This window comes from Gallinula chloropus (assembly GCF_964237585.1).
Source record: "Gallinula chloropus genome assembly, chromosome: 1".
NCBI lineage: Eukaryota > Metazoa > Chordata > Aves > Gruiformes > Rallidae > Gallinula > Gallinula chloropus.
The window spans coordinates 144828325-144840757 of NC_140085.1; positions in this window are offsets into that span (position 1 = coordinate 144828325).

The following is a 12433-nucleotide window of genomic DNA, read 5'->3' on the forward strand; positions in this document are numbered from 1 at the left end:
GGTGACTGCAAGACCCGGCAATCAGCATTCCTCAGCCCTGCCAGGATGCGCTGCTGACTCACCAGGCAGCCTCCAGTAGTCACTCCTTGCCAGATGCTTCGACTTGACCTTGTCAAAGCGCCGCAAACAAGGAAGCAAAACAGACTTACCTTTGGCAAACAGGTTTTATCATGTCATGCTTCAGTTTCCCCCATGCCACCAGAGCAGCAGAAAGGAGCTTTGGGCCGTGACAGGCTATTTTTGGGGCAAGAGGCTGTTGCCCTGGTATGGCAGAGCCACGGAGGAGTTGTTTGCAGCAGAGGTGGACAAGGGAGGCTCTGCAAAGGAAACAGGAGGGCTGGTGGGAGCTCTTTGTATGTAGGAAGTGGAGTAGATAGTTGCTGGAAAGCTGTTTGCACATAGGCAGCGGAGAAGCTGGTAGCTCAGCAGATCCCGTGGGAAAGACTGGTGAGACAGGAGGGTGCGGAACCCCAGGGAGGGAGCCATGTGAATGGACAAAATAGCCTCATGCCACGCCAGCACAGCCAAAGGACCTGCCTCCCTCTGGCTAGAGGCCAGCCTTAAGTCTGCCACCAAATGGGAAAAAGACCATTGGTCTTAACAGTGGGTTCACAAGGGTGGCAAAATTTGGGGATTTTTCTTTCTGTTCCACGATTTCTCAGCAGAGGGCACACCACATGGTTAGTCTGGGAAGGGTGGTTCTTGGTGTGACAGTCCCTCTGTCCCAAGGCAATTGCTGTGATAACCTCTTTCTTCTCTGAGATCACATCTGAGGAGCCTGGTTGGGTTTGTCCTGAGGGTTTATCTCTGTACAGCCTCTTTGTAGCATCTCTCCTACCACCATCTCTGACCACTAATGCTGGGCTTATCTAACAGAGATTTGACTAAAACCTGACAGCCAAGTAAAAAGAGCTAAGACCTGACTGGTGCTTGGCAAGACCTGCAAGCTTAGGGGAGAAGGAACTCTTCTCCCTGGCCGAGCTTCAGCTCCCCTCACCTCCCAGCACTGGCTCTGGACCAAACTTTCCTGTTTCATCACAGGAGATAACTTTCTCATTAATCACATCGCTGCATCCAGTATTTATTCATAGAAAATTCAACCTGTGTTCCAGGTTATTGAAAAAAAATCCCTACTGAGTGCCAACAGAGTGCTAGTTTTTGGCTGCAGCTGCCCAGATCTCATTACCAGCAACGAACCTTACCTGTCAGCTGTGGGGGAAGATTTTTAAGGAAGAGCAAATTAGAAGCTGCGTTGCAGTTTGGAGCCAGCCCACTTCTTGTATGGAGACATATACATGTACCATTAAAGCCAGTGCTGGAGCTCCTGCTGCAGCAGGCATCTTACACACAAGCACGGGTAACAGGACATGTCCTGAGCACACCTCGTGAGGGCTATGAGATGCTGGAGGGTCTGGGGTTAGTCTCAGCTCTGCTCTTCTGGGCTGAGGATGATAAGCCGTTGTGAGTAAGCAATCCAGTCCCTGGTTTCTGTTACTGTGACCCCTCAGTGACTTCACTGAAAAGCTTCAGGGAGTGATTCATGAAACCACACTTACAACATGTTAACTGTGATAATGGGGCTGTAGGAAGAGGTGGCTAGAAATCTTTGCAGGAGCAGATGAAGCCTGGCTACGGACCCCAAGCAACTCAAAAAGCTGTCCTGCAATGTTTTAACTAACCCTCAAGTCGGGGTTTACTTTAGGAGGTAGGTCTCTATCAGACTGCAGAGCCTCCTCGGCACCCAGACCACCACCCAGGTGGTGGGTGTCCCTCTATGTGAGATCTCACACTGACTCCACAAAGCACGCGGTAAGGAGCAAGCCTGTACTCAGAGAGGACATACCTCAGCTCAGTAAGTGCCTCTCTTGCTTCTGCTCCGTGGCTCTGCTGGAAAACCAGGCTAGCGAAACACGTTTGCCAGTTTTAATCCCCAGACAGGACAGAGAAGCCTGATATGTCCTTTTGTGCCGCTTCCAGCTCCAGCATTGCTTCCCTAAACATATTAAGTGTTAGAATTTTTATACTCTCTTGGTAGAAACAGACAAAAGCAATAGTGGGGCTGGAGCTTGAGCTATCGAAATGTTGCAAACTCCCAGTAGCCTTTCGAGAGGCACGTTTCAAAGTATTGCCCAAATACTTTGGAGCGATATTCAAACCCTGGTGGTTTTTAAAACTACTTTATTTGATGTTTGTGAAATATTTGGTATCTGCAAGATATTGGATTTGGCGCTCAGCTCACATTGAGTGCCGGGCGTCGTGCTTCATGGCTGCGGGACCAAAGCATCCCTCCTGACAGCTGGTGACTTGCACACCATGATGCTGCTCTTTTGACTTTTCTGCAGGTAATTGATGCTGAACTCAGGAAGCATTGGAAGGATGGCTTCTCACCACCAGTAGATAAACCAGTAGCTTCTCTCAGGCTGCAGTAAATAAAATTATGCCATTTTATTTGCTGTTCACCTTAAATGTTTTATGTGCTCTGTGAAAAGAGCTGTAAGCTAAATACCTCTTTCTGAAATTATGAACGGGCATATTTTCTGTCCCAGCTGGGGTTGCATGCGTATTACATGACCAGCTGTCTTGGTAAATTCCTTTGAGCAAGTCTTCACTTGGCACCACACCTGCAAATTCTTCTGGAGCCAGTGGGAGCAAGCAAGGCCCTGTCAGAGAGCTGCATTTCGTCTGCCAAACCAAATTGCCCAGTCCGTCAGATCACAGAATCACAGAATCACAGAATGGTCTGGGTTGGAAGGGACCCCAAGGATCATAGAGCTCCAACCCCCCTGCCAAGGCAGGGACATCAACCTCTAGGCCTGGATCTAGGCAAGGTTGCCCAGGACCCCATCCAGCCTGGCCTTGAACACCTCCAGGGACGGGGCATCCACCACCTCTCTGGACAGCCTGTCACCATGGGACCTGTCACCATGGGCACTGTCACCACCTCTCTGGGCAGCAGATGACCAAGCTGAGGGGGAAGCCGTAAGCGATACTCTGCAGTACCATTAACATGCTGGCATGCTGGAGGGATATAGAAGGACATGTCTTGCTGGACACATAACCACTTTCCAGTGATGAGGAAAGCTGGGAAAAGTGAGGACGCTGGAGAAGCTGGGAAAGAGATGTAGCAACCAAAGTCAGTGGGAGAGCATGACTGTACCCACCGTCAGAGTTTCAGTGCGCCAAAGCCCGTGTGCCTCACCCCGTAATGACACAGCTAAACGGAAAGATTTTGTTTCATTTTTGTCTCCACCCAGTGAGATAAAGGTAGAGGTAACGAAAGCCAGGTCACACCTGTCTACTGGCACCTCTCCCTCTCTCACTGCCTTACCTTCATGGATAGATTTATCTTGGAATAGAGATAAAGGGGGTTCTTTTTGTTTGTTCTGTTTTCTTTTTAATTTTAGAGGAAGTGTTCCGTACCTGAAAGGTACCAATTACAGGTACTTTTATTTTCCCTGATCTTAACTCTGGTGGCAGGATGGGAGATGCTGAATCTCTTATGCTTGACCCACTGGAGAAAAAATATGCAAGGAAGAAGTTGGGGCTGCACAGATTATAGCCCTCTACCCACAGTCCATTACAAGCTATGAAGTAAAGCCAGCAGCATCTTAGGTAATTTGATAGGATGAAAAAGATTTATGGTTTTAATATTTTCACATATCTTTTTGCCTATTATGATTTGAAGGAAATTTAATTCACCTCAAAATACTTGTTAATGCAATGGAAACACTTCACTGCCTAGTGTAACTGGTTCTAGACCTGCATTTTTCATCAGTGTCTTCTCTGGGGAAATCCTCCTTATTTCAAACAGACAACCCAAATCAGGTAACAGAATTCGACCTACAATGAATGAGGGATGCAGCCACGGCTCAGCTGAGAAAGCACAGGTTTGAGTTATCCATGGAATTATCTGTCCTGAAGCAAAAATCCTTCTCGAACGTACTGTCTCTTCAAATGATAGAGTATTTTTTCAACTTCCAGCCTCTAGCAGAATGATAAAAATCCTCATGTTGAAACTTTTACAGGTGCTTCATGCAACGTTGAGTAAATTACTCTGGAGTGAGTTTGTCTGGGGAGAAGTGACAGTACTTTTATTCATTGCACAAGCACCTCAGTCAGTCTGTCTGCTCAGGTTTCTGGAAACCTCTGTGGTCTGATTCACTATTTCCCTACTGTTTGTTCTGGGACTGGGAGTAACTACGCAAACATGATGTTGATGCAATATTGCAGGGAGTATCTAGGCTAATCCCTGCATTCGACTTCTGAACATGTTTGTTGAGACCAAGAGGTTGGATTGCTTACTGTCCTCTACCCTGTGCTGTCTGTAAGCCTATGGAGTGAGAGCCATGCACAAGGAGTTTTTCACTTGTTTTCTAACTGTAAATCACCATGTGCAAGTGAAAGAGAGAATTTCTAGTATACAGTGGACGTGTCCTGACAGGTGGCATAAGGACACAGCCAGCACGAGGAAACCCTTTTGAGATAGCACTCAAAAACCTTTTTACAAATTGTCAATTTCTGAGAAATCACCTTGGTCTTTAAAATCACCTAAGGTAGTCAAGCTAACACCTTGCTTTGGGTGTTGGTGGCCAGGTGGGAAGAATTAGAATTTGCTTCCCTCCAGATTTGCTCTAATACATCCAAAAGGTTGGCTGTTCTACCAGGACTTTTCTTGTGACTCCGGGTTTAGCTGAAGGGCCAGTACAGGTGCTGGGAACGTGCTTTTAGAGATCAGTGCCACTTTTTAATATGTATTGCAGGCAGCATCCACCTCAGCTTATGCTGAGCACCTTCAGTACAGACATCTACAGCTGATCTGATCCTGTGTGTCTCCATTCCTGCAACTGTGAGAAACATCTGACCCAGTTTAGGTATCTACCTCATGAGGAAAGTTAAGAAAGCCTGCTTCCCCCCCATCAGCTGTGAAGGAAGCCATGCAATGTACTCAGACGTGGAAGGCTACAGGACATCCCACCTTTTTTGCAGCTGAGCAGGATTCGATACAAGCAGCAGCTTATTTACAGTAGCAGAACGTGTGAAGGAAGTAAAACCATCAGACCTTCCAGACCTGCTTTCCACTTCCTGATTCTTCAGGGAGTGTTGTGTTGGTTTTGGAGACGTTTATGAGGGAGGAGGGTTTCATTTTTTCCTTTAAGGACTGCAGGGTTTCTAAGAGCAGGGTGGATGGTGGTTGCAAGCCTTTTTAGGAAAGAAAAGATCAATTTACGTCTTTCTGCAGACGCTGAGACTTCTGGTTGCAAAGCTGCAGTATGGAGATCAGAAAGGTTTTTTGCTTAGTCTCCCAGGCAGAACCACAAAGATACAAAAGATTCTCTAGAAAAACACAGCTAGAAGATTGCATTTCCTGGCACGGGCTGGGTAACATCAAATTGTAGGTGGACATGATGCTTTGGTATTGTAAAGTGTACATGGTCTGGAGACCACCCACCATACAGGCTGCTCACCCATTTTAGCAGTGTTGCTCTGAGGACACTATGAGAGACTACAATGAAGGCCAAGCTCAAGGCAAGAAGCAACAGGCACCAGTTGCAGCAAAGGCAATCCCAGTCAGATAAAAGGCAAACCAAACCTCACAGGGGATTGGTTGCCTGGTGAGACTCTGGAACCCCCATCCTTGGAGATGTTCACCACACAAGGTCCTGAGGAAATTGATCAGAAAGAGGCCTGTTCTAGTGAAGGTAAGGACCAGAGGGATGAAAGGCACCTGGACAGGTCTCTTCCAAACCAAATTAACCTGTAATCTATTCTGCAGTGTATGTGTTTGTATGTAGGTGTGCAGGAGACTTTCAGCACCATCTTCGGCCTTGTGTGGGAGTCTTTCATACCATAATTCAAAACAGCCATGTCTAGCTTTCTCCAGGAGAAGAGACAACCTTCTGAGAGGTGATGCTTTTGTTTCCACTTCTGTTAGGGAGGCGTCAAGCTCACCAAAGCTACCACCGTGTGCAAGACTAACAACCACCAATTTGAGGAAAGGAATATGGGGCTGTACTGCCCTCTTACAAGGTCAGGTGTGGAAACTGTTGGGGCAACGGGAGGGGGCCTGTGGTATCCCACAGATGAAGGGCTCCAGGACAGAGCTGCCAGTCTGCTGCTTATCACCCCTAATACACATCTCCATTTTGTGTGCTAGTTTGTTGTTTGTTGCCCCCTGCCCCTGTCAAAAATTTAATATATTAGGCCTCTGTAACAGTGTTTGAGCATGGCCTTGACCCCCAGAGGCAGCTAAAGAGAAGTAACAGCAGGGGTAGACCTGTGGGGCTCAGCTAACAGTTTTAATGAGATCATCAGTGGTTAATCTGAGAAGTTTATGTTAACATTGCCTCCAATGTAATGGTAGAGATCATGCATGTGAATGGCCAGGCAGGCTCCACACTATGGGGCTACACCCATGTATACCTCTTGCCATCTGTGCTCATTTGGGATCTTCTTAAATGCACATCAGGCAGGGCTCCTCTGACCCATTTCACAGCAAACCCATCGACACTGAGATTTCCTTTGTAGTCAGAGTTATAGGTATTTCCAGGGTGTAGTTTCTCTCTTTTGATAGCTTATCTTCAGAATGGATGACACAGCTTCCTGGCAAACCTGCTTCTTTCCGGCTACTGGAGAGGAAACGTGGGTGATGGGCTCAAATGCGTTGTTAACATCAAGGGTGAAGATTCAGCTCACACTGTTATTTATTACATTAGGGTACTGTGTGTGCATAAGAGGTTTTAGTTGCCCTGAACAGCCTCCCACAGAACACCCAGATGTGCACCCTGTACCCCCTTGTGCCACGGTCTGCATGTGAGCTCAGACGCTGGCACCCAGTCCTCGCCGCAGCTATGCCCACCCTGGGGGGTAGTGGTACCCACCCTGTCTCCTGCTGATCGTGACTTGCTCCCTGGCCTTACCACATTGACTTCACACCTGACTCCTTGCCTGCTGCTCCCCTCTGAAAGGCTTAATTCAGTCACCTCAGATCAGGTGCCATTCGAAATGATGTTGGGTATCCTGCTTAGTCTTGAGCTACTGCTCCAGAAGACTCCTACAGGTCCTCCACCAGCTCTATGGGGATGTCACAGCTACCCAAAGGGGTCTGAAACAGTGTCAGACACTAACAGGCAAGCAGTTGGATTGCACCTCAGCTGTCTAAAGCATAAGGGACTGGATGGGAGCAAGGCGTCCAAGCTCTCAGTACAGTTTGTAAGGACCTAGAACTTACAGTTGGCAGACTCTGGAGAGCAATTTGTTTGACCAGGTGTTGGGGTCTACTTCAGGAGGAGGAGAGTAGCATGCGAGGCTCCACTGACCATATGGGCTCAGTCTTCCTTGGCTGCTGCGGGAGTTCAGGCTGTATCTCACATCCAGGCACTACAATTTAAGCAAGCTAAATCCCACTCATTGTGACTACAAAGAGAAGAAATAAATACATTTATGAGAAAAAATATGAAAATGATCACTCTTTGTGTTAAACATTATGATTTTCATTGGAGAGGTATAGAAAGGCAAAAGCTTTGTGGGCATTTAAGGTTGGTCTCTGTGTCTACATGAAATCACACACTCCCAGTATATTACACTGCTTTATATACACTCACAAAACATATCCTTTGTTTATAGTCATATGGATTTACAAACACTCTCTGGAAGAACAAGGATACATTTGCCGTACACAAGATATTTTTGGCTTCTGTAAACTATCAATGTGGAAATATAAATAACATTTCTGGATATTTTGCTTATGGTTTTCTGCAATTTGCGTTTCTGTCTCTACAAAGGGTCGATGAAAATCTTGGTAGCGTATAATGATGGTCTCTTTCTGCCCAGTCTCTTCTGCTTGGTTCTATGGCATTGTTACATCTTCCTCTGTTGCCATAGAAATGATTGATATGTCCAATCACGGCATTCTTGCCATACCCTTCCCTCTACATATTATGGATCTTGCTTTTTAGACCAGGCTCTCGCTTGGCTTTTTGATATTTTGGGTTCTGTTCTGCAGAGGGGAAAAAATAAATAAAATAAATGAAACTTTGGCTTTCAGAAGGCTGACACTAATCCAAAAGACAAAGTAACATATATTAATATTGTGAATCTCTAGGACTTTGATTTTGCTGTAAGTCTTGTGACATTTGGTGCTTTTATTAACCCCTGACTCCAGCAAGAGATGACTTTGTGAGAATCTGAGCATCTTCTCATGCAAAACAAGTATTTGCATTGTTTAAAGCTTCATAGCCATGGAGTTTAAAAGGACAAAAGTGAATTTAAAGAGCTGCCTTTTGGGGGAACATGTTGATTTTAGGGGGAACGAATTACAATTTTTGCAAATTTGCCTTTCCCTCTCGAGAAAGCAGGAGAGAAAATCAGCTACTTGTGCATGATGCAGTGAGCAATGGTCAGATTGACCAATTTAATTTTGCTTCACATGTTTCAAACGTTAGCAAGTCAGGCTGGCTACTTCTAGCCTTGAATGTCCATTTCACAGCAGTTTATCACCCTAAGAAACACCCTGGGGCTGCCCGGGCTTCCTTTCCACCCAGCTTCCCCTTCACCCCCAGCAGCACCCGGAGGAACACGGCACCAGACAGACCTCCCCTTCTCCTGGTTCTGGACAATGAGACGCCTTTTTTCCCTTTTTTTTCCACCCCATTCCTTTTCTCAGATGAACAGAAAGCTCTCTCTCCTGTAAAGAGGATGTATGGGGGACTGTGCAGGGGCCTTCATGGAGCTCCAAGGCATCTGCAACATGTTGAGTCCTTTCAGCACAGAGCAAATCAAACCAATAAAAGCTGGGGCTTGGGGAAGGGGCTGCACAGCTTTGCACCCCCTGCTACCTCCTGTTGAGGATTGTTGGCATTTGGTCCATGTCCTGAAGGATGCTCTAGGAACAGGGCAGCCCAGACAGCAAGAGAAAAGGGCTTCCAGTGCAATTTGAGGATGATATGATAAAGAGGAGCCCTGCAGAAAAGGACTTGGGGGTACCGATGGACAAAAAGCTGGACATGAGCCAACAGTGTGAGGCCACACAATATGCATGGCCAGAAGATCTAGAGAAGTGGTTCTCCCCCTCTGCTCTTGTGAGGCCCCATCTGGAGTACTGTGTGCAAATCTGGAGCCCTCAGCACAAGGAGGACATGGACCTCTTGGAGCAGGTCCAAAGGAGGGCCACAAGGATGATCAGAGGGTTGGAGCACCTCTCCTGTGAAGCCAGGCTGAGAGAGCTGGGCTTGTTCAGCCTGGAGAAGGCTCTGGGGATACCTTATAGCAGCCTGCCAGTACCTGAAGGGGACCTGCAGGAAAGCTGGAGGGGGACTGTTTTTAAGGGCACGTAGTGACAGGATGAGGGGCAATGGTTTTAAATTAGAGCAGGGTAGGTTTAGATTAGACATTAGGAAGAAGTTCTCTATGAGGGTGGTGAGACACTGGAACAGTTGCCCAGAGAGGTGGTGGAGGCCTCATCCCTGGAGACACTGAAGGTCAGGCTTGATGAAGCGCTGAGCAACTTGATCTAGTTAAAGGTGTCCCTGCTTACTGCAGGGAGGGTTGGACTGGATGGCTTTTAGGTCCCCTCCAACCTAATGCATTCTGTGATTCTACGGACGGACCACAGAGCTGCCACTAGACCTCTTTCTCAACCTCTTTCTCAACCTCTTGAGAAACAGGCTTGTAGCCTGATGTTGCCTGTGACACCTACTTCTAGCAAATGCCACTAGGCGGCTCAACACTGAATCTGCTGCAGGCATCAGCTTTCAGCGGGATGTGCGGGGCGGGGGGGGCGGCGGGAAGGAATTTTGGAATTATCCTTGGGCGGTGAGCACCACCCTGATCGCTTCTGTAATTTTCAGATCTTGGTTGCAGAGGCTGTAGGAGGGAAAGGGGCATCCCAGCAAACTCTCTGAAATGGGAACGAGCTTATTCTCATTTCTCACGTGAAATGGAACACCGGCAGTTTTCTCTTGATTTATTCCTTGAGAATCGGGGCAAGTGATAGCCTGGAGCACAATAGGCCTCCCTGGAACACCCGTCATGCTCCCCCCACCTCTAAAAGGAAAAACTGTGTATTATGATTCTCTTTTAAGCTCTATCAAAGGCCACTGTTAACATCATTAAGGGCTTTTTTTTTGACCTGAGTTTGCCTTGAGAACACACTGCGGATGAGAAGTCTGAGTCCAATGTGCTGAGGGAGAGAAGAGCTTTCACAGACCAGCACATGACAAGGGTGACCTCCACAAGGATCACTTTTATGTCTGACACCCTTCTGACATCTTTTCCAGGGTCGCCTTGAAGAAATTGATTATTCCCCATTTCTCACTTCCCTCCGTGCCCAACCTCCATGTTTTACTCCCATTCCTGTTTGCCCTCATTCCAGGGTGCTCCACGGGTGACCCTTCCCTCTGTGTGCGGAGCTCTATATGTTTTCCCCCAGGAGGAGCTCTGCAGGCATCTCTTTTCCTCCTCTCCCAACCAATGCAATTCCACATCCCAGGAGTGCTGTGGCCCCTCTTCCCTTTCCCTCATTCATCTTTGGGAGTGCATCAAATGTGCAGCTTAGCATCCGTGCACACGCACACACGTACCTCCCCACCTGTGGTGGTGGTGGTCAGCCCAGGCATCTCCCATTGCTCTGTCCTTCTTGCCACCCTGAGCTGCTCCAGCTGCCCGGGGTGGAGGGGGTGGGGGGGCATAGGAGAGGATGCTGCGGGCAAGAACTGGGAGGAGCAGGGAAACTGGGATGCACGGCTCAACCCTCCCTGGAAAACCTTGCCATCCTCCCTTGGGAGGCCAGGGCTGAGTTTGTCAGGGTGTCAACACCTCGAAGGCAAGGAGGAGGAGTGGGAGAGAAGAGATAGAGACATTGTTGAGCAAGAAGGTGCAAGTGGGTGCCATCAGCCAGTTGTTTGAACTATAAACAATTGCAGAGATGCTTGAAGCGGTTGCTATGCTAAACAGTTGGCCCATCCCCCTCCTGTGGTGTTTCCATTCCCCTTTCCCTCCCCCACAGTCAACAGGGTTTTGGCCAGATATACCTCCCCTGACATTTTGGATTTGATTAGAAAGCAACGTATATCCTATGACACGCAGGCAGGCGAGCACAGAAACACTACCAAGTGAAGCGTGTGGTCTCACAAGCCCTGACAGCCAGTCGAATATTCCCCTCCCACCCCTCTTACAGGCCTTAAAAATTCCTCATGTAGGGCCTAGGACAGCAAAGGTGAGGAACACCAATGCGCTCACCCAGCTCTGTGGTAGAGCATGAGGAGATTTCATTTGGCTTCTGCACAGCAGCTACTGGAGCTCCCACTAACCATCAACAAATTAGGTGCTTGTTTTAAAGTGTAAAAACACACTTCTTCTGAACTTTGCTTTTATTGAGAGAAAAGAGATGAAAAAACCGAATTCATAAGCCCCACCTAAAGCCTCTTCCCCAGACTTGGCACTGCCTCAGCTCCTCTCCCCACAAACACTACCTGCCTTCCCCCCTCCAGAGAGCTCCTCCCGTCTTCCTCGTTTTTAGGGTGGAGGCTAATAAGCCTCCCCAGCCCTGGTAAGTCAGGATTAATTAACCTACAGATCCCTGCAGGCTTCCAACACCTGCTAACTGAGAGAATCCAGCCAGTCTCTCACGGTGCTTTTTTTTTTTTTTGTAATGATTTCTTTTTTCTTGTTGCAGGCAGGCAGCAAGCGTTAGCACCTGGGATAAGGGCAGGGAGGGAAGGTTACAGGCTCTGGCTTTGCCTGGGTGCTTTGCAATGAAGGGGAAACAAAAAAAAAATAAAAGATCATGTTTTGTAGGGCCTGTTCTCTTTCTATCTTCTTTTTTTCTTGTCTTTTTTTCTTTTTCTTCTGTTTTTAATTTAGACCAGCAACCTCTTTTGCACGGGAGGGGCATCTGTTTCATGCCCTTACCACCTTTCTGAGGCCCATTTAGCTGAGTTCAGCCTCGCTGCTAATGGGCACCCCTCTCTCCTGGTCTGTGGCAAACGTTGCAGAGCGTGTAGTCAGTCGCTGCGGGCTGCGGTTATCTGATGCAACCTCTCTCTCCTGGGACTGATTTAGGACCACTATAGTATGGACAGTTGGAGCTAATTGGATTCCCTTCCCTCCCCCCCAACCTGGGTTTCCAGATGTGACATGGCAGCATAGCTTGATTTACCCAGCCGTGTTCACCCGTGATGCTTTTTACAGAGGAAGGGATTTCTGAGGGTTTTTTTTCCTCCTCTTGGTGTTGGATCACAGCTTAGTGGGGGCTGTTTCCTGCTGGTTCCTGAACAAGAGCCAAGCAGCCTGCCTTGCCTGCTGGAGTTTTACAGCAGGCACTGTGCAGGGGTGCCACCCTGCTGAACGCTGTTGCTTTCATTTCAGTGAAGGCTTTTTGTGAATTGCCGCCATCCAGCCCTTCCCTGACCAAGCACTCGGTTCTGTCGTGGGGCCA